Below are 25797 nucleotides of genomic sequence, written 5' to 3'. Positions count from 1 at the left end.
TTGTACGGAATACTTGATCCGCACTAAGAACTCAAGTAGCTCTCAGACTTAACCTCTTCTGCAGAATCTACTCAGACACACATATGTGTACACACACACATGCAGACACACACAGTTTTGTGTTTCAGACTGTTCAGAGAGGGTAGATTGAATGGAAGACATCACAAGAGTGAAAGGTGCTATACATGGAGTGCCTTGGTGGCTAGGTATGTATTTTGGTTGCAAAGCCAAATTCAAATCTCTGGCTCCAGCCGTTAAAAGCTGCAAGGCCCTGGGCAAGTCAAAAAATCTTGCTGAACCTTGATTTCCTCTTCCAGCCAACGGGGTAATACCACTGAATATCTATAAGGGCCTGGTGAGCATTAAGGAAATTAATATGTCCTAGAAAAACTCTACATAACAGTTATACATTCTGTGAAGGCTCCCTTACCTGTTTTTATTTGTGGAGCTGGTCCCATCTCACATTCTCTCAGGGTTTGTCTCCACAGCCAGCCTTCTGTGATTCTACAGCTGTTCTCTCCAATAGAGTAGCTACTGGCCACCTGTGGTTATTTAATTAATACGGTTACTTAAATTAATCAAAATTAAATGAACACTTCAGTTTTTCAGTCTCACTAGCCACATTTCAAGTGCTCAATAATCACATGTGACCAGTGGTTACTGTATTAGACAGTGTGGACAGAACATCTCCTTCACCGAGGCATCTTCTCTTAGCTCTAGAGCTTTCTTTTGCTTGAGTAATAATTTTGTGTGTGTGTGTGTCTTTATTTTTTATTATTTTTTACATCTTTATTGGAGTATAATTGTTTTACAATGGTGTGTTAGTTTCTGCTTTATAACAAAGTGAATCAGTTATACATATACATATGTCCCCATATCTCTTCCCTCTTGTGTCTCCCTCCCTCCCACCCTCCCTATCCCACCCCTCCAGGTGGTCACAAAGCACCGAGCTGATCTCCCTGTACTATGCGGCTGCTTCCCACTAGCTGTCTACTTTACGTTTGGTAGTGTATATATGTCCATGCCTCTCTTTTGCTTTGTCACAGCTTACCCTTCCACCTCCCCATATCCTCAAGTCCATTCTCTGGTAGGTCTGTGTCTTTATTCCCGTCTTACCCCTAGGTTCTTCAGACATTTTTTTTTCTGAAATTCCATATATATGTGTTAGCATACGGTATTTGTCTTTCTCTTTCTGACTTACTTCACTCTGTATGACAGACTCTAGGTCTATCCACCTCGTTACAAATAGCTCAATTTACTTGAGTGATAATTTAATGAGACTCTTGGATGATAAAAGTTTTCCTGTCCAGCACTCCCTTTGCTTCTTTTTGTCTTAAGAGTGGTTTTGCATAGCTGAATCACTGCCAGGGCATTTGCTGAATGGTAAATGACTATTTACGATTTACATAATTTATATAATCACATAATAAATTTTATATTTAACATTTATTATAAATCAGCCAACAAGTGTGTATTAGTCACAACATCCTTAGAGATTCTACCCTTAGCCTTGATGATTTTTGCTAATGAATTGTTCTTTTCCCTTCACAGTGAGCTTTATGGCTGATGGGTTTCCTGGTTTTAGAGCAGAAACTCTGATATAATAGAGTGAGGCTCTTCTCTCCCCTACGTACCTTTACGTGTTGTACCATTTTCCCCCAAGAATGACAGTACAGATCTACTTTGACTTACAATGGGGTTATGTCCCAATAACCCTTCATAAGTTGAAAATATCATCATAAGTTGAAATGCATTTAATATCCTTTACCTACCAAACATCACAGCTTAGCCTAGCCTGCTTTAAATATGCTCAGGAAACTTACATTAGCCTACAGTTAGGCAAAACCATCTAACACAAAGCCTGCTTTATAATAAAGTGTTGAATATCTCAGGTAATTTACTGAATCAGTAAATTTCAGTAATTTACTGAAAGTGAAAAACGGAATGGTCGTCTGGGTACAGGACTGTTGTAAGTGTATCAGTTGTTCGCCGTCCCGATCGAGTGCCTGACTGGGAGCTGCGGCTTGCTACCCCTCCCAGCATCACAAGAGAGTAGCTTACCACGTACCACTAGCCCAGGGAAACACCAAAATCCAAAATTTAAGCACGGTTTCTACTGAATGCGTATCGCTTTCACACCATCATAGAGCAGAGAAACCGTAAGTCGAGGGCTGTCTGTACTAGAATCTTAGGTTCAGTGTTTGGATCAGAATCCTCTGAGAATGGTTAATTTATTCAAATTGAAAACGAATACTCCACCTCATGCCATAGGACCCCTTACTGAACTTATCACCATTTGACAGACTATGTATTTTACTTCTTTATTTTGATTATCTTCTGTCTCCTCCTACTCTGAGATATAAGCTTCATGGGGGCAGAGATTTTTTCTTTGCTTTTGTTCATTGCTAGAAGAGTGCCTGGGACAGAACTCGTGCAAATTAACTATTTGTGAATGAATGACTATACAGAAATGTATTTGAAAGTAGCTAAAATAGAGAGATGCTGTATTAGTTTCCTAGGGCTGCTGTAACAAGTTACCACAAACCTGGTGACTTAAAAATGCTGAAAATTTATTCGCTAACAGTTCTGGAGGCTACAAGTCCAAAATCAAGATGTCTGCAGGGCTATGGCCCTTGAAGCCTCTAGGAAAGGATTCTTCCTCCCCTCTTCCTAACTTCTGGTGATTGGTGGCACTCTTTGGCATATGGCTTGTAGCTGCATCCCTCTAATCTCTGTCTCTGTAGTCACATGGTCTTCTTCCCTGTGTCTCTGTGTTCTCCCCTTTTATTCTAAGGGCACCAGTCTTGTTGGATTAAGGCTCACCCTAATCCAGTATGATGTCACCATAACTAATTCCAAAGGCAAAGACCCTATTTCCAGGTAAGGTCCCATTCTGTGGTTCTGGTGGACATAAATTTTTGAGGGACACTGTTCAAGCCAGTACAGATGCATAGATAGATAGTCCTTTCCCTGCCTCGAGTTTATTCTGTTTCTGGGACTTTGCTAAATCTGCTTTAGAGCATAGTCTATAATATTTATTATTCTTATAGGCAGACAATCACCGTGCAGGTTGGGAGATTATATGTGCTTTCCATGTGGGTGTGTAGTACATGGGTTGGCTCGCTTTTGGATTACTGAGTCAGCTGCCCTTTCCTGAGCCCGTCACTGTCCCCAGCCCTGTCTCCGGTCTCTCCTTCTTTCTCTTTGCTCAGAAAGAGCCGCTGTTGTCCTGGAGCATCAGTGTGTCTGTCTGCCGCATCCCTGGGGGTTCTGCAGCGGTGTTTGCTTGGCTCTGAGCTCTGCTGAAGGATACCCGTAAATTATGTTTTTCTCTCAGCCTGCTGGCAGTTGCCCCCATCAGCTCACCTTACAACAGCTGTTTGAATATTGTCCTGCCGTACATTTCTCTGTGTCCAAACCATCAGAGCTGGTGGTGACAGGTGTAGTGTCAATGCTTGATAGAGCTAGCTGGGGATCCAGGGTGGTCCTGTAGGTGACCCATCTGGCCATTCAGTATTAGTGCTGGAACCTGCAAGCATCTCAAGAGGACATCTGTGGAGAAGGGCCAGTCAGTCAACAGGCCGGCTTAGGAGTAGGTCAGAAAATACAGCGGAGGGTTGTGAAAATCATTTTGGCGCCACGAGTTTGAGCTTAGCCCAGGTCCCCTTTGAGCTTCTGGGCTGAACATTTAAAGAGTACCTTTTTTTTTTTTTTTTTTTTTTTTGCGGTACGCGGGCCTCTCACCGCCGTGGCCTCTCCCGTTGCGGAGCACAGGCTCCGGACGCGCAGGCTCAGTGGCATGTGGGATCTTCCCGGACCCGGGCACGAACCCGCATCCCCTGCATCGGCAGGTGGACTCTCAACCACTGCGCCACCAGAAAAGCCCTAAAGAGTACCTTTTGTTTCCAGTATTTGGGAGAGCTGTAAAGAAAAGTCCTTGTGCAGTTATGAAAGTAAACGATGTCAGTCTCTCCAAAGCCAAGAAGGTCATTCTGCTAAAGTGTCACAGCAGCGTCTTAAAGGTTGATAGCACCAGGAAGTTTTAATCTTGGGCTCCATGAACCCCATGAGTACTGAACAATCTCTATGAACAGTTCAATGTGAACTTTTCTGGCTAGGGCAACATAACACCCCGAGAGGTTAAGAGCTACGTGCTAGAACAAAATAACATCAACTTACAAGAATTCAACTACGTAGCCTGGACAAAAGGAGGAGTAGATCTATCCATTTATTCAACACACATTTATGTGCCAGGCACAGTACTGGGCACTTGGGATTCACAAATGAACAAAATAGAGATTCATGCGCATGTGAAGCTTAGCTTCTAATTAAGCAGTAAACACTAAATCAGGAGCGTGGGGAAGAGGGAACTCTTTAAGTAGCATGAGTCACTTTGCCTGTTGTTCTGCTCAGTGCCCTGGAGTGAGAGCAGGGGATAAAAGAAGGGGACCTGCTGTTAATTTCAGAACTCTGGTGCCTTTTATATGTATCCAGCTTGCAGTCTTACGTGTGGTCCTGTGTTTAAAGATCTGTGCCTTTTTGTCCTCTAACCTCAAGCCAATTAATTAATCTGGTACTCAACTGTGGAGCCTGTTCCATCTCTGGAAAAACTGACTGTGTGGGGTTGATTGACAGAAGTTATATTGGTCTCCAATGTGGCATTTTCCTAAGGATTTTCAAGGATTATTTTGACTGTACATGACTTTCACCTCTGAGTGCCTATTTCAGAGTCTCAGCCTGCAAGCAAGGTGCCTCTTCTCTGCAGCGTGGTTTGGAAGTCGAAGCTGTGTGATTTTACTTAATACTTGTCTGTGATCCTTTAAAGCAATTTTGTCCAAGTTGAAAACAATCAGAAAAGGGAGCTCCAGTCTTTACCTGATACTAAGTTGCTGGGAGACTTTACAGAAAGAAGTCAGTTAACTGTTTGATCCTGGTTTCCTCACGCGTAAAATGAGGTTGTTAGACTAGACACTCTCCAAGGGCCTTTCTAGATCTAAAGGCTGAGATTTTCATGTTGCAGAGAAAATGAGCAGCACATCGTACCCTTTTCCTTTCTACTTCCCTCCTCCCTTTCCGACAGTCGAGAAGTGCTGCTGGGTAAGGGGCATCCTAGCTGACCTTGACATCTGCTTCCCTCTTTGTGGGGCTTTGCCAGTTCTTCTCACAGCAACCTCTGCCAAAGTCCGACATGGCCTGTTCCACTCCAAGGAAGACTGAGCAGAGGAAATCTGCTCACCAGAGGCCAGGTTTGTCTGGGGATATCTTCTCTGGCTCTAAGTCAGATCTGAGCCTTTCACCTAGGCATGCAGCTTGTGGGTGGTGGAAAGGGTGGGGAGAGACAGTCATTCGTGTTGGGGGCCTTCCAACAGATGGTCCACATCAAGCTGGGGGCCAGGCACGCCTCTATGTTGGCTGTGGGTTTGTCATAAATAGCTTTTGCTATCTTGAGGTATGTTCCCTTTATGCCCACTTTCGTAAGAGTTTTTATCGTGAACGGCTGTTGAATTTTGTCACATGCTTTTTCTGTGTCTATTGAGATGATCCTGTGGTTTTTGTCTTTTCTTTTGTTGATGAGGTGTATCGCATTGATTCGTGTATGTTGAACCATCCTTGTGACCCTGCGATGAATTCAACTTGATTGTGGTGTATGATCTTTTTTATGTGTCATTGGATTCACTTTGCTAATATTTTGTTGAGAATTTTTGCATCTATATTCATCCAAGATATTGGCCTGTAATTTTCTCTTTTGGTGGTGTCTTTGTCTGGTTTTAGTATCAGGTATGCCTCTAGCTGAGGAGTTCGACACAGGATAAAGTCCTCTTCCTTAAATAGCTGGGTAGGACACACACCCCTCTGCGTTCACAGCTAATAAATAAACAATCACAAAAATGTGTTCAGATCGGCAAAGGAACAAAATTTTCAGGTGAAGAGGGAGAATTCTGGGATCTCTGAAATTTAGGAAGATTAGATATAAAATAATTCAGGAAGTAGAGTGAGCTTGATTAAATCACTAAACCCAAGCCAGGATAAGCTCAAGGTAGCCCTGGGCACTGTGGCACACACACGTGGCTTGGATTCTTATCCATCACTTATTAGACGGGTGCCACTCCAGCAGGTAAATTTCCCTTAGGCTCAGTTTCTTTCTCTGAAGAATGGGAACAATATTCCTCTCACAGGATTGTGATTGAGGATTCAGCAAAATTATGCTTTAAGAAAGTGCTTTGTAAGAACACAAGCTGCTAGGTTAGTATATTTTTTTTGGTTACTGTTATCTAGTGGAGAATTTAGTTGTGTATGTGCCTATATAGCACCCCTCTTGATTTGAAATCTCCATTCTGTGCAGTCAGTTGCTCTCCCTAGAGAAGGTTGAAAGAAGACATATTGCTTTCAATGTCTAGGCTCCCTTATAACTATGAGTAACACATAAATAAAACTATGGAAATTTAATATCACCCTGCTTCCTTTGTGGTCTATAGCAGCGCTGTCCAATAGACATGTAATGTCGGCCACGTGGGTAATTTTAAATTATCTACGTTTGAAAAAGCAAAAAGAACAGATTCATTTAATTTTAATAATAGGTCTTATTTAACTCACTATATCCAAGATTTTGCAATTCTAACATGGAATCAATATAAAAATTATGAATGAAATACATTACCTATTTTTTTCATACTAAGTCTTCAAATTTCAATACTCTTACAGCACATCTCAATTCAGATGAATCACATTTCAGGTGCTCCATAAGCACATGTGGCCAGTGTCTCTACCGTATTAGATAGTACAGGGCCATAGGGAGTGTGGTAAGTTGGATAATGGACCCGCAAATATATCCATATCCTAATCCTCAGGACCTGTGAATGGCACCTTATAAGGCAAAAGGGGTTGTGCAGCTGTGATTAGATTGTGTGCTAAGATTCTGAGATGGGGAGATCGTCCTGGATTATCTGGGAGGAACTGTTGGGACCACAGTGTCCTTATTAGAGGGAGGCAGGAGGGTCAGTCAGAGGAGAAGGCAATGAGAGGATGGATGTAGAGACTAGAGAGATGTGCTTTGAAGATGCAGGAAGGGCCAGCAGCCAAGGAATACAGACAGGCAGCCACTAACAGCTGAAAAAGGCAAGGAAACAGATCCTCTCCTCAAAGAGGTCAGAAGGAGGCAACCCTGATGACACCTTGACTTTAGGTGGAACTGATTTCAGACGTCTGACCTCCAGAAATGTAAGAGAAATAAATTTGTGTTGTTGGAGGCCACGGGTCGCATTTGTTACAGCAGCCATAGGAAGCTAATTCATTAGGAATACTCTAATGTTAGTTCCCAGGCTCTTTGGAGGAGACGTTCCCCTGGCTACATCATCTTAGACAATTTCAGTTGGCTTCCCTGCAGCCTGCCCGGTGTACCCATTTCTAGGGTTGCTGTGTGGGACTGCCATCCTCCCCAGCACTGGGGGCTGTTTCTTACTCTGACTCAGTTGCAATCTTTGATAGCAAAACTCAGCTGGGAGAGAAAGGGTAAGGTACACAGGAGAAAAACAAAGGTTTACCAAGAATTTTTGGCTCTCTTTACTATCTGCTCAATGTTGTCAATCTAAAAATGTGCTGAAAATAATGTCTATTAATTTAAAACGATGTACTGCCGTGTGGGTTTGATAGGGATCAAGTTTTGTTCTTGTACCTTTATCTAGGGATGTTTGTGACCATGTGATTAGGCCAGTAATCCTCCAGGTTTAGCATGCCTGAGAATCACCTGCAGGGCCTGATGCAACACAGATGGCCAGGTCCCACTGCCAGAGTTTCTAACTTAGTAGATGGGGCCCCAAATTTGCATTTCTAAGGAGTTTCAGGTGATGCCAATGCAGCAGGCAGGCAGGTGGGCACGTGAGCAGATAGGTATTGGGAGAGACCCTGCGAATACGTGGCGTGAAGGCGGGACTTCCGGGCCTCGCCTCCACGGGGAGGGTGTAGCCCCATTGCTAAGAAGACGCCCGGCCGGCTTTCCCCACCCCACCAGAGCACACACAGAATCTTCTTCCAAGGTAAGCTCCGCAGTCGTTGCTAAGAAAATGCAGAGTCGCCCCAGTCCCCTTGCTTAGCTCTGTTTTGTGCCTCCCACCCTGCCGTCTAAAGTAGATGGCACTCCCGAGATACCCAAGTCTCGGCTAAAAATATCTCCTTTGCCACAGGCCAGTTGACTTCTCAGATTTCCCAGCTGAAGAGAATCCCCCTCGCCCCCGGACCTGGGGTTGCCCTGTGGAAAGTCTATAAGCAGAAAATACCAGGTTAAAAAAAGCTCTGGGGAGGCCCCTGAAAGCTCTCACACCCAGCTGCCTACTTGGGGTGGCCAATTGTGGCCACGGGGGCAGAGTTGGGAGAATCACGCCGGGAGCGGCGGTGTTTGTCCGGTTTCATTCTGTAGAAGAGTTCTGCCAAACTTTAGACACCAGCTCCCTCGCTCCCCCTGGTCTTTATGGTTTTTTTTTTTTTTGCGGTACGCGGGCCTCTCACCGTTGTGACCTCTCCCGTTACGGAGCACAGGCTCCGGACGCGCAGGCTCAGCGGCCATGGCTCACGGGCCCAGCCGCTCCGCGGTATGTGGGATCCTCCCGGACCGGGGCACGAACCCGTGTCCCCTGCATCTGCAGGTGGACTCTCAACCACTGCGCCACCAGGGAAGCCCTTTATGGTTTTTTAATGTAAATTCTAGACTTGGTAACTCTAGTCCTAAACCTGGCCTATCCTGATTTTTATTCTGCCTTTTTCTGAATAACATTACAGCTGAGCTCCCCAACCTTCCCGAAATTAAAGCAGAGATGAGCCTTTCTGAAGGTGTCCTTGGTGACATCTTGGAAGGAGCGGACTGGTATATGTGCCCATTTCCGAGGTCTGGGTTCCTGGGGACAACTCCAGCTTGCCTAATAACTCCCTGCCCATGGCACAAACAGTGTTTTTTGTTTGATTTGTTTTCTTTTTCTTTTTAAATTGAAGTACAATTGATTTACAATGTTGTGTTAGTTTCAGGTGTACAGCAAAGTGATTCAGTTTTACATACATACATATATATTTTTTCAGATTCTTTTCCCTTATAGGTTATTACAAAATATTGAGTATAGTTCCCTGTGCTATACAGTAGGTCCTTGTTGGTTTTCTGTTTTATATATAGTAGTGTGTATATGTTAATCACAAACTCCTAATTATCCCTCCCCACTCCTTTAGTAACCATGTTTGTTTTCTATGTTTGTGAGTCTATTTCTATTTTGTAAATAAGTTCATTTGCATCATTTTTTAGATTCCAAATACGATATCATATGATATTTGTTTTCCTCTGTCTGGCTTACTTCACTTAGTATGATGATATCAAGGTCCATCCATGTTGTTGCAAATGGCATTATTTCATTCTTTTTATGGCTGAGTAATATTCCATTGTATATATGTACCATATAGTCTTTATCCATTCATCTTTCAGTGGGCATTTAGGCTGCTTCCGTGTCTTGGCTATTGTGAATAGTGCTGCAATGACATTGAACACCAACAGTTTTGTTTGTAGTGTTTTAACTTTACCTCTGTCAGCTGAATGTCAATGAGAGGAACAAAAATGCTCTCTGGATAAGAAATATATGCTCCTAACTAGCAGTATTCTCCAATCATTCTGTGTCAGAAATTCCTACAAGCTGACGACTCTCTCCCCTACTTCCTTAAAGAAAGCTTTCCCAACAGGTGAGACATATCTTCTCTCCAGAAAATTATTTATTCTCCCTATGGGAAGTAAACAAAACCCATAGGATAACTATTTTAATTTTTTTAAATAATTAAAACAAACGTTTAATTTATTATTTTTTTAATTTGTAAAAGTGTTTCTTTTTTTCTTTTAAAATGTTTGTTTCTCCACTCACATTTCTCCAATAACCAGGGAAAATATAACAAATTAACTTGGCCTTTTCCCCTTAATAGGCCTTGTTTCCCCAAGACAAAGGGAAAATGTAACAAATTATCCAACTTGGCCTTTTCTGCATGCTCTGTTGTGAGGCGGGGAAATAGGTCAACTCTGATGGGAAGTAATGAGTGCAGAGCTTCTGCGATGGTCTGGCTGCCTTAGTATAAAACATTAAACACACACGACACACATTCTCACAGGCTACTGACTTTAAAGTAGTTGAGGGCTTCCCTGGTGGCGCAGTGGTTGAGAGTCTGCCTGCCGATGCAGGGGACACGGGTTCGTGCCCCGGTCCGGGAAGATCCCACATGCCGCGGAGCGGCTGGGCCCGTGAGCCATGGCCGCTGAGCCTGCGCATCCGGAGCCTGTGCTCCGCAACGGGAGAGGCCACACCAGTGAGAGGCCGGCGTACCGCAAAAAAAAAAAAAAAAGAAAAAAGAAAAAAATTAAAAGTAGCTGAGAAGGCTGAAAGAGCTAGATCTTGTCATTTTATTCCTCTTTTATACGTGTTAAAAGTGAGAAAAGAGTGAAAAAAGAATAACATTGATTGCTTTCTATAGACCTCAAACCTTTGCGTGGATTCTCCTTTTCCTCCCCCTTTGCTGAGCAACTGAGCCCGGAGTCTGGTCGGGGAGCAGAGCAAGGTGCCTCCGAGGTGCCCTGAGGGGTAGTGCAGTGGCTTAGAACCCAAATGTTGAGGACAGCATCGCCGTGGAGATGTGGCCTGTGGGACGTATAGGAGCCCAGGTCGGATGAGGAAGGTGGGAGGGAGTTCGGCTTAAGGCGGAGGGTCAGAGCTGAGCAGGATGAGGAAGGCGTGGACACGGGGCAGCCAGCGGGGAATGTTGGAGCTCTGGGCAGGGTGAGCGTGGCACCTCCGCAGATGATGTGGTCCGGATAGTGGGAGAGTCCTTACAGACTGGGAGACTGATCAAATAAGCTGAGAACAAGCCAGGTTTTCTGTTGTTGGAAAAAGGAGTTAAACTATAGAAAGGCAGAAAACTAGATTTATAACCCTAATGGGATTGGAATTAGAGACGCAGGTATAAATGTATATGTTTCAACATAAAGGTAGATGTAGAAATAAATATAGATGTGAGTGTCTATATGTATGTGTGTGCACACGTGAGGGCACACACTGTATAAATACATTTTCCCCTCCAGCTCTGTCTTCTGAGAGAGGCTAGGATCAGCTGCAAGCTAAGAGCCATGAGCACGCCCTGTGAGTTCCAAGGGGCCTCCAGATCTTGGTTTCAGATACCATTTTCTGCAAAAAGACACCAGGCTCCTTGGAGAAATGGCTAATTCCAAGGGCGAGACAAGGAAAGTACAAGATGAGTCCAAAACATCTTGTTCCAGAAAGCAAGAAAGTGCTCAAAGAAGGATGTGGGCAAGTTCAAAGGACACAGAAACCAGCTTGAATTGGCTCCCACTGGCCAAATGGAGGGCAATTTGAGCATCAAAAATGGGCCCGTGAGCCATGGCCGCTGAGCCTGCGCGTCCGGAGCCTGTGCTCCACAACGGGAGAGGCCACAACAGTGAGAGGCCCGCATACCGCCAAAAAAAAAAAAAAAATAATAATAATGATAGTACACGTAATAAAGTATTGAATAAAATAGGAAACCAAGAGCCCAGGCATATGTCAATAAAAGATAAACTGAAAGTTTGAAGGGCTGGGATATTTATATTATTTCAATATTCCACTACAAAATACTTACTGATTACATGGGAGGTGTGGCAGACACCATGTTTATCATGTGGTTGATGGGATTATCATCAGTAAAGGGACAAATTGATAGGGTGCAATGAGAAGAGTGTAGTATCACTTTTGTGATATTTCTGCTAAAGATGTAATTTAATCCTAAACTACTACTAAGGAACATTCTACACAATAACTGGCCTGTAATATACAAAAGTGTCAAAGTCATAGAAGTGGAAGAAGACTGAAGGAGACTAAAGAGACATGAAAATTAGGTGTAATACGTGATTCTGAGTTAGACCTTTTTGGTTTAAGGGGTATTATTGACACTTGGCAAGACTGGAATGGGTTCTGAGAATCAGATGGTAGCATTGTATCAATGGAATTTCCTCTGGTTATGTAGGAGAATGTCCTTGCTTGTAGGAGTAACATATCCTAGAGGGATAGGGCAACCAGTTAGCAACTTAGTGTCAAATGGTTCAGAAAAAAAGCTCTTTGTATTTCCTGTGCTTCCAACTTTTCTGTAAATATGTGGTTGCTTCACATTTTGAGAAAAGGGAAAAACAGTAAATGCTGATAATTTCAGGAGATTTTTTTTTATGTTTTTGTATCTACACTAACAAAGTTTATTTGTAATAGCCGATCTTTTGGCAACCTTTTTTTTTTGAAAGCAGTAAACAATTAGTATACTGTTAATACACAATTTATTCTTATACTTCCAAAAGGAGAATTCTCTAACTTCTACAACTGAAAACAGGATTATTTATAATCATGTAATTCACAGCTGTGATTCTTCATTGCATTTTCTTGGGAAAGGATAAAAGGCAATACATCAAGATTAGGCACTTTATTAAACATTTAACGACACCTTTTCATTAGTTTAGCCTTTTTAATTCAAACCAGAGGTTTGCCTTTTCATAGGCAAATCAGATATATCCATAATATTGTACATATTTTAAAACATTTATCATTTATATGTTTGCTTTCGTTTCAAAGTGCAGACAACTTTAGCCCTGGAAAGAAAGTCAAGAGAATTGACAGATGTTATTCTTTGTGAAATACTGCATTGTGACTTTTAAAAGGCTTTATTAGTTGGGAATACTAACTGTGGAAAGATGTCAAAACAAAATTAAAAAAATATGATGGATGGACCAATGAGATCTGTACTCTCAAAGCCTTTTTTTTCATCATCTTGCAATTTTAGGAAATGTTAAGTAATTCTTCATCTTTGGGACTCTCGTCATGACTATGAAACTTCTAGCACAGTTTATAATGTATGTATTAACATATTAAAAACATTGGGAACCATCAGTGGAAAGAAGCTGGGAAGGTAAATTATTACGGCTGAAATCATAATTCTAGTAATTCAGTTTTGAGTGCCTATGTGTAAACATTCATTAACATCTCTTGTCATTGAAATATTTTCAATGTTAGACTGCTCCCTCTTGTAGTTAAGTTGAGCATGTTGAGTTTTTTGGGTTTTTTTTTTTTCCTGAGGTATAATTGATGTACAATATTATATAGGTTACAAGTGTACCATATAGTGATTCACGATTTTAAAGTTTATACTCCACTTATAGTTATTACAATATTTGCTACGTTCCCTGTGTTGTACAGTATATCCTTGTAGCTTGTTTTATACATAATAGTTTGTACCTCTTAATTCCCTACCCCTATACTGCCCCTTCTCTCTTCCCTCTCCCCACTGGTAATCACTAATTTGTGCTCCATATCTGTAAGTTTGCTTCTTTTTTGTTATATTCACTCATTTGTTGTACCTTTTAGATTCCACATATAAGTGATAACATAGGACGTTTGTCTTTCTCTCCGACTCATTTCACGTAGCATAATACCCTCCAGTTCCATCCATGTTGTTGCAAATGGCATTATTTCATTCTGTTTTATGGCTGAGTAGTATTCCATTGTATATATGTACCACAGTTCCAGTTCTAGTTTTTGGAGAAACCTTCATACTGTTCTCCACAGTGGCTGCACCAGTTTATATTCCCATCAATAGTGTAGGAGGGTCCTCTTTTCTCCACATCCTTGCCAACATTTGTTACTTTTGATGACAGCCATTCTGACAGGCGTGAGATGATATCTCATTGTAGTTTTGATTTGCATTTCCCCGATGATCAACGATGTGGAGCATCTTTTCATGTGCCTCTTGGCCATCTGCATGTCCTCTTTGGAACTTTGTCTATTCAGGTCTTCTCATTTTTTAATCGGGTTGTTTGGTTTTTTGATGTTGAGCTATATGAGCTGTTTATATATTTTGGATAGTAACCCCTTATCGGTCATGTCATTTGCAAAGAACATGTTAAGTTTTAACAAAAAAAGGCAGAAGTGGGTTTTGGATGTTCATTTTTTGCATTACTCCCAATTCTTTACCTGGTGCTTACTCTATATAGCACTCATCGCAATTGGAACTGAGTGAACATTTGTATAGCTATTTAGTAGGTTTCTTCTCTGGTAAATTGTGTGTTCCATGAGGATGGGAACTATTTACTTGCCCATTTCTCTACCTTCACCTCTTAGCACAACTTGGCAGATCACTTTCTCATGTGTTGTTAATTTTTTTTATTGTGAGCTCATTTGGGGGGTGGGGAAGGGTTATATGGATATGCAGAGTGGTTTTGGTTTGCTTCTGACGGGCACCTAGTGGAATCATCAGTCTGGGATTTATTTTTATATTAGCTTCACAGCTTGAGAATTCTACACCTTGACTATAGTATAAATTTGGTGCCCAGGCCTGCTCATGAGACAGGCTTGGAATTTTTTATTTTTCATAAGAGCTTTTAATTTTTTTCACTTTTACAGATGCATTTCTTAGTCCTTTTCTTGGGCTATTTAAGAGGAACATTTTCTAATCCCCCTGTCACTGAGAATGTGATCCTCTGAGCACCCTGGCTTGATTCAAGGCTCTCAGCTCCAACTCCCAGCCTAGAGCTTTTCTCAGGTTCCTTCCTCGGCATTGAAACCCAAGACCCACGCTAATTGGGCCTATTTTGGGGTCCAGTAACCCGTTCCTCCCCTCACCCCCAATTGCCAGGACTCTCAGTGTCAATTTTCACACTTCCTGCTCTGGATTTCAGCTTCCCTGCCTTTTCCTGCCTTTAAAGATTTCTCTCTCTCTTGTGAATGCAGCTATATAGTTAAATTGACCTAAACAATAGTTGAAGAAACCACATGTGGTTAGATTTGGAAAAGAGAACATGTCAGGAGGGGAGGGAAGTGACACTTACTAGGATCCCACACTCCTGGCTCCACTTTTGTACTTTGTAGATACCCAGAAAGCATCCTAAGCGAGAGAGACTACCTTCCTGGCCTTGGGGTGGTATTGGCAGTTGCAATCTCCTGGACTGTGTATAAAATTATTGGGAGGTATTCTATATTTAATAGGACTCTATTGGTTATAAGTTATAGAAAACCTAGAACTGGCTAAACCAAAGGGGGTGGGGTTATCTTAGGTTTTCTTCCTGTCTCACAGATGCTAAGGGCAGGAAAGCAGGCCAGAATGATGAATTAGAGGCTGGTGGGATCTGATGAAAGAGAACATGCTCAACTGTGGGTATTCAGTGTCCACAGATAACATACAATGTGTTTCTGGATCAGGACCTTGTGAAACCCTTCACTGGGTAAGGTTGATGGAATCATTTCTCCTCTCCTACCGTCTTTCACATTTTTTGAGGACTCTGATTCCCTCCTCGTCCCTCCCTCGCTAGGAATGGTTGTTTCCTCATACTAGAGTCTATATTACTAATTATAAAGATATTTTCTTTTCTAGGCTGTTTCTGTCTCTGTTTGTTCCCTCCTCCTCTAGGGACACCTTGCTGAGTTTGAAAGGCTTCAACCCATTTCTGAGTTTGGTTATTTTCCATTTGGATTCCATGCAGGTCCAGTACTCCTTGCTGAGCTTTGCTTTTAGTCCCTCTTTGCATTCTGGCCATCAGTTTTTTTCTAACTGACTCATATAATCTTCCTCTGCAAGGGCTCCCATAGCCAGAAATATGAAATCAGTGGATCCTGGGTCTACCAAAACCTTCTATGTTCAAATAACCTGTCTACCCTTATCCTCCTGAGTTGGTTAATTTCTATCTAAAAGGTGTTCTTCTATCAGGTCTTCATCTAACCTAGACTTGGATTCAATCTGTTACTGCCCAGCTCCCTTTTAACATAGTTCATCTTTTTCCGATCTTACCCTGTCCAGTATATCTAGATTTTCAATAGCTGCTTAACATAGCTGTCCAGTCTTGAAGGCATGGTTTCCTATTTATTCTTGTAATGAACTGTCTATCATTCTGCAGCTTTAAGAAGCTTTCAGTAATTTCACTGGTTCTTGCCCCCTTGGGCGCAGTCAATTCATTCTTTGAGAGCTTGCCCTTCCTCTTTGGTTTCTTTGGGTTCCCCCCATACATTATCATCTAGTAACTGCCAAGAACATCTCCCCTTTCTAATGGTCTAAAAGTATTAGACCTGGGTATGACTCTTCGCCTTTCTATATCTGTCTAGACCTTCAGAGTCACATTTTCTCCTTACTATCTGCTCAGCCTATCAGCTCAAAGTTCAGCCTTTCTCTTAAGGAACTCTGTCTCTTTCTTCAGATTCATCAATTTGTTGGTCTGAAGATAAGACTGATGTGTTTTTCAAACCATTCCACATCGCCTTTGACTTCCTGAGTTAAACCACTTCTGTAAAGACAGAACACTCAATTGCACAGGCCTTTTGAATTGCTTTTTTAGCTTTGCATTTGCAGAAGTTTTGTTGAGTTGTGTTCTTACTTCACCCCAAGAAGATGGAGTGCACAAAGGTAAAGGCTTGCATTCTTTTTTGTTTGTTTTGTAGCAAAACCAACCACCTTTCTCTGACCGAATCCATGAATTAGGTCTCTAAAATCTAGAACCAGCATCAGAGGTTATTTAATTAACAAATTTAGAGGGAATTGGGACCATGTGATGGAGGACCACCAACACCTGTGAACAAGCCCCATGCATCTGAGGTGTTGGTACCTCCACTTGCTGATTTCTTTCCGTCGGCCTGAGTGTAACTTATAACAACATAATAGGGCATGGAATTTGGGGCAGCCTTTCTTCAATACCTTTTCTAAGACGGCACAAATAATCAAAACTAGTTCACATCTACTCCTGGAGAGCTCATGGATCTCAGCTCTTTTGTAGTTACCAGGCAGCCCATTTTGTTCTGCTCACCTCCAGGAACTACAAAAGTTTGGTACCTCAGCCTTACCTGAATCACTGGGCGAAGCAACACATGTGTAGTTTGGGGCAGAGGCCACAGAGATTGCCCAAAGTCAAAAATCTACATGGGCCACGCTTGGTACAGGTCCACAAAAGCTTAAAGCCCATGTCCTGCCTGCCCAGGAAATAATCACTCCATGTATATATTTTTCTCCCCAAATACCACTCCTTACTCTTCCTCAAGATTCCTGGTTCAATGTAGTAGGTGTTAGGTTTTGAAAGACCTAATAAATTATGCCTCTTTGATGTTGATGGATTGATATTGATGTTAAAACTCTGGGTTCTTTTACGTGCCAGGTAGGGTGACAGTCACAATTAAAAGACATAGTTTTTTAAAAAATTTATTTTATTGAAGTATAGTTGATTTACAGTGTTGCGTTAATTTCTGCTGTTCAGCAAAGTGATTCAGTTATACACATATATACATTCTTTCTTTCCCATTATGGTTTATCCCAGGATATCGAATATAGTTCCCTGTGCTACAGAGTAAGACCTTGTTGTTTATCTATTCTATATGTAATAGTTTGCCAAACTCCCACCCATCCATCCCCCACCCCCTCCCCCTTGGCAACCACAAGTCTTTTCTTTATGTGTGTGGGTCTGTTTCTGTTTCATTGATAAGTTCATTTGTGCCATATTTTAGGTTCCACATATAAGTGATATCATATTTGTCTTTCTCTTTTTGACTCACTTCACTTAGTATGATGATCTCTAGATCCATCCATGTTGCTACAAATGGCAGTATTTCATTCTTTTCTTACGGCTGAGTAGTATTCCATTATCTATATGTACCACATCTTCTTTATCTATTCATCTGACATTTAGGTTGTTTCCATGTCTTGGCTATTGTGAATAGTGCTGCTATGAACATAGGGGTGCATGTATCTTTTTGAATTATAGTTTTTAAAAGACATAATGTTTGATCTCAAAAAATGTACCATCTTTTTGTGAAGAAAAGGCATACACTCTCAGTCTTCACTTAAAGACCTAATGTAAGTTCATACCTATAGAACATAGGAATAGTTTGCTGACTTAGGAATGTGTCTTGCATCCAGAGCTTAGAGATGACGGTGCAGTCTGTGTTCAATAGATGCTGAACGGCCGGGGTGCTTCTCAGCAAGAAAAGGTCCTACCCTCAGGGACATGTGGAAATAACAGAGGACCTATTGTTGGTCAGAGTGCCTGGGCATGGGGACAGTTACTGCTGGCCTTAGGTGTAGCAAAGGTCCTGCAGTATGTGAGAGGGTCCTATCAGTGAAAAACTGTCCTGCTCCAAACGTCAGTGACGTTGCTTCCCCTTGGCCTCCCTCTGCCTTCAACCAACATACACATACTTTGAGACCCATGGGAATGAATGCACAAGAAATAACTATTGTTTTATCTTGGTGCAAAAGTCAAAATTTGTGTTTCATTTGGAATGTAACAACGTGGATTGAGCATGCCCTGGTTCCCTCTGCCCCGTGGTTGACTTGTAGTCCTTTCTGCATACCTGTGTTACTGTCCTGTCACAGGGTCTTGAAGTTACCCATGAGGTTGTATATGGTGGAAGTAAGCTGTTAACTCCCCGTGGGCAAGGACTGTCTTTCTCATCTTTCTATCCCTATAGCCCAGCTGTGCACAGAATAGGTGCTCAGTAAGCATGAGTGGAATAAACCAAATTACTGAGATTCCTAACATGCAACATAGACATGTTTTGTAATGGAAACCTCAACAGACTGTCCCTGTATTTTCCAACTAGAATATTCATTAAATACAGCAAAACGTGTGATGAATGTTAAGTTTGGAATCTATCCTTTTGCTCCAGGTATTTGGAAAGAAATTGCTGTTCCGTCTAACACATAAAATCCTTACTTGTACCTTTTTTTTTTTTTTTTACTGCAGGATTCCTTTAAGCAGGTAGGTTCAGTAGGTTAACTGTTTTCAACATCTGTTTATGTTTTACTTTGCATTGAAATGCCTGAAGTGAATTGTTGTAGAGCATAAAATCCATTTTGTCTTGTATGCATTCCCTGATTGTTTTCAGCTGTAGAAAGTCAGTATTTCAGTTCTCTACTCTGCCAATCTGTTTCAATTTTTAAAAGTCACAACATTTCCATCATTACTGGATCAGTGAGTCAATTAGGTCTCTGATGTGCACAAATCCAACAGCTTCCTTAGTGCTACATGAAAAATAGGTTTAGCTTCCTTTGGAAATCTGTGAGCCTCCTCTGGATTATGCTACAGCTTCCTTAGCAACGAGGCGACTTATAATCAGGATGTGAAATTCAAAACATTTTAATGAGTAAATGTTAAATATTTAATTTCCTGGGGGATGGAGAACCCAACCCTTCTTTTTTCCCCCTGTAGTCTCCATTGTTTCCCAAAAGACATACTGAAAAGAAGGACCTTTAAGACTCTCCAATATATGCAGAAAGAGTTCTGTTATTGTATCTGCTTAGAAGGAATCTTTTATTGCTTCAAGATTTGTGTCTGCTGTAAAATGATAACATTGACATATTTGAGATTGGGGGCAAAGTCATCTCAGAAAAGGACATAGGGTCTTATTTATCTACCTTGTCTAGGTGGGGAGTTGCCTGCTGTTTCTTTCCAAGATCATCTTCAGTAACTGTCACAGGAATGTGACCCTCCCACCTGGCTCTGAAGAAAATGGGGTTTACCTTAAAAGGTTCTCCTGTTGCCTTTAAAGATGTCGCCTCATTTGAACAAAGATTATAACTTTCCTCCAGGGAGACTGAATTGAGCAAATTCCACGCTGTGTGCTCAAGAGAGATAGCGACTCTTACAACTTTCTGAAGTTGAAAGAAGCATTGTTATGATCATATTTTTCTTACTTCTGCTTGGCCAATTTCATTTTATCGTTGGAATATTTGTGGTTGGAGCAAGGCGTTTATTTTTTATCCCTTATTTGCAGATATGAAGATACGGTCAGGACCGGGTGATAACTTTATAAGGTCCCCTGGATTTTCAGTAGTGCAGACAATATTGTAGAAACTGCTTCTGAAACATCCCAGTCTTTTCTCTCATGTTTCAGACTGCGAGTAAACAATACTACCCTCAAAACCAATGCCGAATTGATATTCTGCCTGGATATTGGACTATTATTACCAGGTCTTCTTGACAGGAAAAATATTTTGTCGGTATTTAGTCTCTGTATTGAACAACAATTCTGGGATAGGTGAATAGGAATTTTGAGGGAGGACTGTCTGATGCTGTTGTTATTACGTTAATTTTCAAAGGAGAAAATGTGGGCAAGATTGGCTTGCAGAGACGTGTTCTGCTGTGAATTGAGTAATTTCATTTTGAAAGAGTGCATGAGTTATTTGGACTTTGTATGTTTCAATTAAATGCCGGAAAATGGGATGAAAAGACGTACTGAAAACCAGATGCTTGTTCTTCATGCCTCTTGGGACATTAAAAACAAACATCACAACAAAAGACATTTGGGATTGGCATAATTTACTGATGGAGGCATTTTGCTTCTTGGTAGAGTGGGAGCTAGTATGAGCGAGAACTGACAGATGCCTGGTTTGAGAAGTAGCTAAATCACTGATCTCTTAATAAATCTACTCTCAATCCATGTAAGGGATGGTTTCACAGTTTATTGAGAACAGAGAGGAAAGCATCTAACAATGGCAGGTTTTCCCCTTCTTAAATAAGGGGGTAACATTTGATCGATTTTCCTCAGTGGACAGAGAGAGGAGGTGGGTTGGAGAAGCTCCATCTCTAATACTGAAACAGCAATTCAGATCACATTTTGGACTGACGGTTGTGTGTTGTGTGCAGGACAATGTTCCAAGCTGATTACCTATCAGCCAGTAGAGTCTTAGTGTCTGCCTTTCTTCTGGAATGTACGGATATTAATACATGACAGTGTAACATCTCCGCAGAGCTTAGGGGGAGCTTCAGTGTCCTGTTCAGGCCACACCAGCTGGAGTGACCTTGTCCTCAAGGCAGGCTGTTGCATTGTGGAAACAGCAAAGTGCGAAGGCATTTGCAGTTCACTGCCTTCCTGCCTAAAGAGCTAGGGTGCTCAGTGAGCCTCAAGCCAATACATAATGTTGATTTTGGATGGATCTTTCTTAATTGTTTTTAACACTGTAAGCAAATCTTTTGTGGTAGACAGATGGTCACTGAATTTTGCCATCATTTTGCATACAATCCCATCCATTAAAATATGCACTCTCGGGCTTCCCTGGTGGCTCAGTGGTTGAGTCCGCCTGCCGATGCAGGGGACACGGGTTCGTGTCCCAGTCCGGGAAGATCCCACATGCCGCGGAGCAGCTGGGCCCGTGAGCCATGGCCGCTGAGCCTGTGCGTCCGGAGCCCGTGCCACGCAACGGGAGAGACCACAACAGTGAGAGGCCCGCATACCGCAAAAACAAAAAAGCACTCTCATTAAGAATATTTTGGTATTTTGACTTGATCATATCATAAACTTCAAAGCAATGAATAGAATTTTACTAACACATGGATTTGGACAACCTTTGGGTAGTAGTAATATTTGTGCACCTGAGGGTCACAGACTTAAGTGTTACCTAACCATCCTGTATTACCCAAGTCTACATAATTTCATAATTGTATTTAAGAATATAATCATTTTGGTATTTCAGAAAATCGATAGTATAGCGTCACATTATAAAGGTAGGATTACCCTTCACATTTCGAAATACTCTGTTGATCAGAACCAGTTTATATACTACTTAAAGTCTGCCTGATCTTTGGTTGTAATTTAAACCTATCCTATTTGAAATGAAAATATCAATATATCTCTTATGACTGATGCTGTACCTTAAAAGTAGTAAGCTGATGTTAATCTCTTTGTCGATGGTATCATTAGGTGAATATTGTAACTTCCAGAGCTCCTGTAGGCCAAAACGGCATATGTGTACCAAAACTTTGGGATGCTCAAGGAATAGGAGTTTTTTTTGTTGTTGTTAACTAGATTTTTGATATTATTAAATAAAAACTTGGACCTCCTTTCTATTTCAATCTTTACTATTGAAAATGACTTTTCTTACACTGTCTTACAGTGTACTAAGCAAATCTTTGAAAACTGATGATTAGGGCCAATACTTGCATGTCATTCTCAGGGCAAAGTATTCTAAGCTATAGAAGTTGTCGAAGAGTCCACATTTTCTGGAATTCCATTTCATTCTCTGGCAATATTTTATAAATTCTTGATAATTTGCTTATTTTCTTATCATTTTCCACGTCCCCGAAAGATAGAGTAGAAAACTTCTGTAATTAAAGATTCCAGGTAATTAAGGTTTTATTAGATAATTAGGTGAAGGTTTTTAAGATAATGTTGAAAAGTGAGCTCTAGAAAGAAATTAAGAAAAACCACAGAGAGGCCATTTCTAAGACGTAGTTCCCATTGTCGAGCTACAGTGAGTTGTCATCCTCCATTAGGCCATGTCTGACTTGGAAGGAGGATCAAAAGCCCCACAATGACTATGCTATGAGATCTGGTCCTTCATAGGTTTGGGGTCATCCGGGGTCAGCCCTGCATGGCTCAGTGGGGGAAAGCTTAGTCTATCTTTGTAGACAGAGATGGAGAAGAGATGGTGTGTTTCAGGAAGCTCTGAAAGCTATGGTCTAGAATTCAAGCCAAATTAAAAACCATGGGCTCTCTAGTCACCTGCTGAGTTTCAGAAAAGGGAATCGCTTTAGATTCTGCCTTTTTTCTTCATTAACTTGAATTATTTTAATTAAATTACTCACAAAGAGCCTCAAATTCCTCTTCTGTAAATGGGTATGGTAATAGCAACCACTTAGTAGAGCTGTTGTGAGCATTTCCATATATAATGCATTTAGAGGAGTGCCTGGCTCATGGGAAGTGCTCAACGGGTGTTTGGCCATATTGTTATTGTTACTATTATTATTATGACTGTAATAATTATTCAGAAGCATTCCATTCCTTGTATTTCTAAGACTCTTCTGACGATGGGAGGGCAGATTAGAAGAGTGTATTTATTATTTTAATATTTTTCTAGAGTGCCTACTACAAGCCAGGCCCTTTTAAAATACTGGGGTTACGATGAGAAGCAAAACCCAACATGGTCCCTGAGCTCATGGAGCCTACAGCCTAGCAGGAATAACCAACATAATCTAATGATCATACAAACACATGTAAATCATAACTGGGATAAAGGGCCGAGAGACTGAACTAGTCATGGGTCATGAGTTGATGTTTAAGGGTGAATCCTGAGTGACTCCGGCAGGTGGGGGCTGGGTGGAGGCCATTCTAGGCAGAGAGTGATTATGGGGTACTGGGAAGAGCCAGGTGGCCGGTGTGGAGAGAGGAGGGTGGGCATGAGTGGTGTGCAATGAGCCTGGTATAGATGGGGCACACCTAGAGGGTCTCCAGATCCTGCTACTCAAAGTATGGTCCTCACACCATCAGCGTCAGCATCAGCTGGGAGCTGGTAAGGAATGCAGAATCTCAAGCCCCATCCCACACCTATTGGATCAGATTCTCCCCACATGATTCACATGCACATTGAAATTTGAGAAGCATTGTCCTCAACACCATGTTAGGGAAGTTGGTCTTTGTCTCTCAAGTCTCTGGAAGGTTTTAAGCGGGGAGGTGACACATCCCAATGAGCATCTTGAAAAGATCACTTGGGCTACAGTGTGGAGTTTGAAAGGGGACAAGTGAGGATATGGGGAAACCAGTTAGGAGATTATTGAAGTAGGTGGAGAATGTGGGGTCTCTAAGGGGACTGGGAAGCGATTGCCCATGTTTCCACCAACTTTACTTTGTATTGTTTACTTCCTATTAATCCCTGTTTGAAAACATTTTGGCTGTCACACTAGTGATTTGTACTTGCAAATTGCTAATTTGTAATTTATGAAGCTGTAAATTTTTATTCTGAACTTATCCTGATTGACGACATATAAAAGGCACCGAGCTTCTTATTAACAGGAGATCATCCACTGTAGCTGCAGTGAGTAAACAAACTTGATGGTTACATTACTGAGCATGAAAAGCCTAGATGTATGTATGGTGTTTAAAGAGAACTTTTAATAGTTTTTTCCCTCCCTTCCATCAAAAGTAAGTATATCAAAAACCTATAACTTTTCTTGGGAAATTTTACTGGCCTTTCGTTGTGAGTCATTTATTTAATTGAGACAATATACATCTATTCTGATCCTACTATATACCAGGAACTAAAATAAAAAGGGATAAAAATAATGGTCTGGGCTATTTGTTGAATGAATTAAACATGGACCTTTACCTCCTGAGATTATAGTTTAGTAATTTTAGTGTGTACATAATAACCATGATCCAAAGTAGAGAGTGATAAATGCCATAGTCCAGTTAAAATGCTTCAGCTGCAAGTGATAGAATATTCAGAATGAAAGTGATATAACAAGAAATAATTTATTCTTTTCCCCTATAAATGTAGCCTGAAAGTAAGCAGTTTAGGACTGATGGGGCAACTTCACAAATCCATCAGGGATCCTGGTTCATTCTTTCTTGCTACCCAGCCATCCTCTGCCTACAGCTTTCATCTCTGGGTCCAAGGTAGTTGCTTGATCATCAGCTATTATATCTATATTCCAGCCAGCAGGGAGGAGGGACAATACTCCAGTCTTGGAGAATATTTCCTGGAAGTCGTATTTGCCATTTCCAAGTTCATCCCATGGTCAAGAACGTGGTCACATGGCCTCACACATCTCCAAAAGAGACTGGGAAATGCTGTCTTAATTCTAAGTGCTGTCTTTATTCTAAAATTTAGGGTTCTGTTTCGAAGATCAAAGGAAAGAATAGGTGCTGGGAGTCTGCCTCAGAGAGATTACTTCTGTCTGGGTAGTCAAGGAAGGCTTCCTGAATGAGAAGAAATATGAGTTACTTCTTTAAGGATTTGGTTTTAAGCAGATGGATGTGGAAGAAATAGATAGTCTAGAACCATGATTTCCAAACTCTGTGCTGAAGTACCCCAAGACACTGCAGTGACTCACAGAGGCTGCTGGTTATTTTCAATTTTTGAGGGAAATCTAGTGATACTTGACATCTGTTGGTTACCGAATGAAATACTAGCTTGAGGTAGTTCACAGTTTCAACATTAGATCGCGCTATATTCCTTTTGATGTCATCCTATCTTCATAAAGCTGCGTTCTTGGTGGTTGCTGTGTAGAAAGTCGTACCAGGCAAAAATCCACGTGGAACAGGCAATGAGTGGTGGTGGTTTCTAGTTTGATTCTGAGGTTTGAGGTGTTGTGCAGTGCCCAACAGATGCACATACCCCATTAGTCTAAGTAATTGTGGTTATTTAAGAATGACATGAAAATATTGGATTGGCCAAAAAGTTTGTTCTGGTTTTTCCTTAAGATGTTATGGAAAAACCAGAATGAACTTTTTGACCAACCCAATATTTAAAAATTTTAACTTATGTGTAGTATGTTTTCAAATGGCTACTAAGCTTTAGGATATAAGTACTTATAAAATTGTTGGACCAGGCTAATAAATAAATGGAACTGTTAGGCATTTCTTTTGGCCTAGGACCACTGAAAAAATTACCTAGACACTGATGGTGCTGTGAACCCAGAATGTCTGGGGATCTCTCATTTATGGGGTTAATATAGTTTCATGTTCTTAACATAGGTAGTGTTGAAAAAATTTTTCAGTAATAAAATTCATGACAATTTTCTTTCTGAAACACAATATTTTCTAACTGACTTCAAAGTTCATAATAGGAAATTTGAGCATGGAGTTGCACTAATAGTTCCAGTAAAAACTGATGTTATTAATTTTTAGTATATTTTCCCTGAAAGGAAATATTTTTACTATTTTACCAAATACATTTTCTCCTCCAAGTATTTTTAGCAAATTCAAGAATAGACTCTGTAAGGCATGTGTCATTAAAAAAAAAAAAACGAGTTATTTACATAGTTATGTACAGAGAAATTTT

Source organism: Tursiops truncatus, chromosome 5, assembly GCF_011762595.2.
Source record: "Tursiops truncatus isolate mTurTru1 chromosome 5, mTurTru1.mat.Y, whole genome shotgun sequence".
NCBI classification, from domain to species: Eukaryota; Metazoa; Chordata; class Mammalia; order Artiodactyla; family Delphinidae; genus Tursiops; species Tursiops truncatus.
This window is presented reverse-complemented; position numbering follows the sequence as displayed.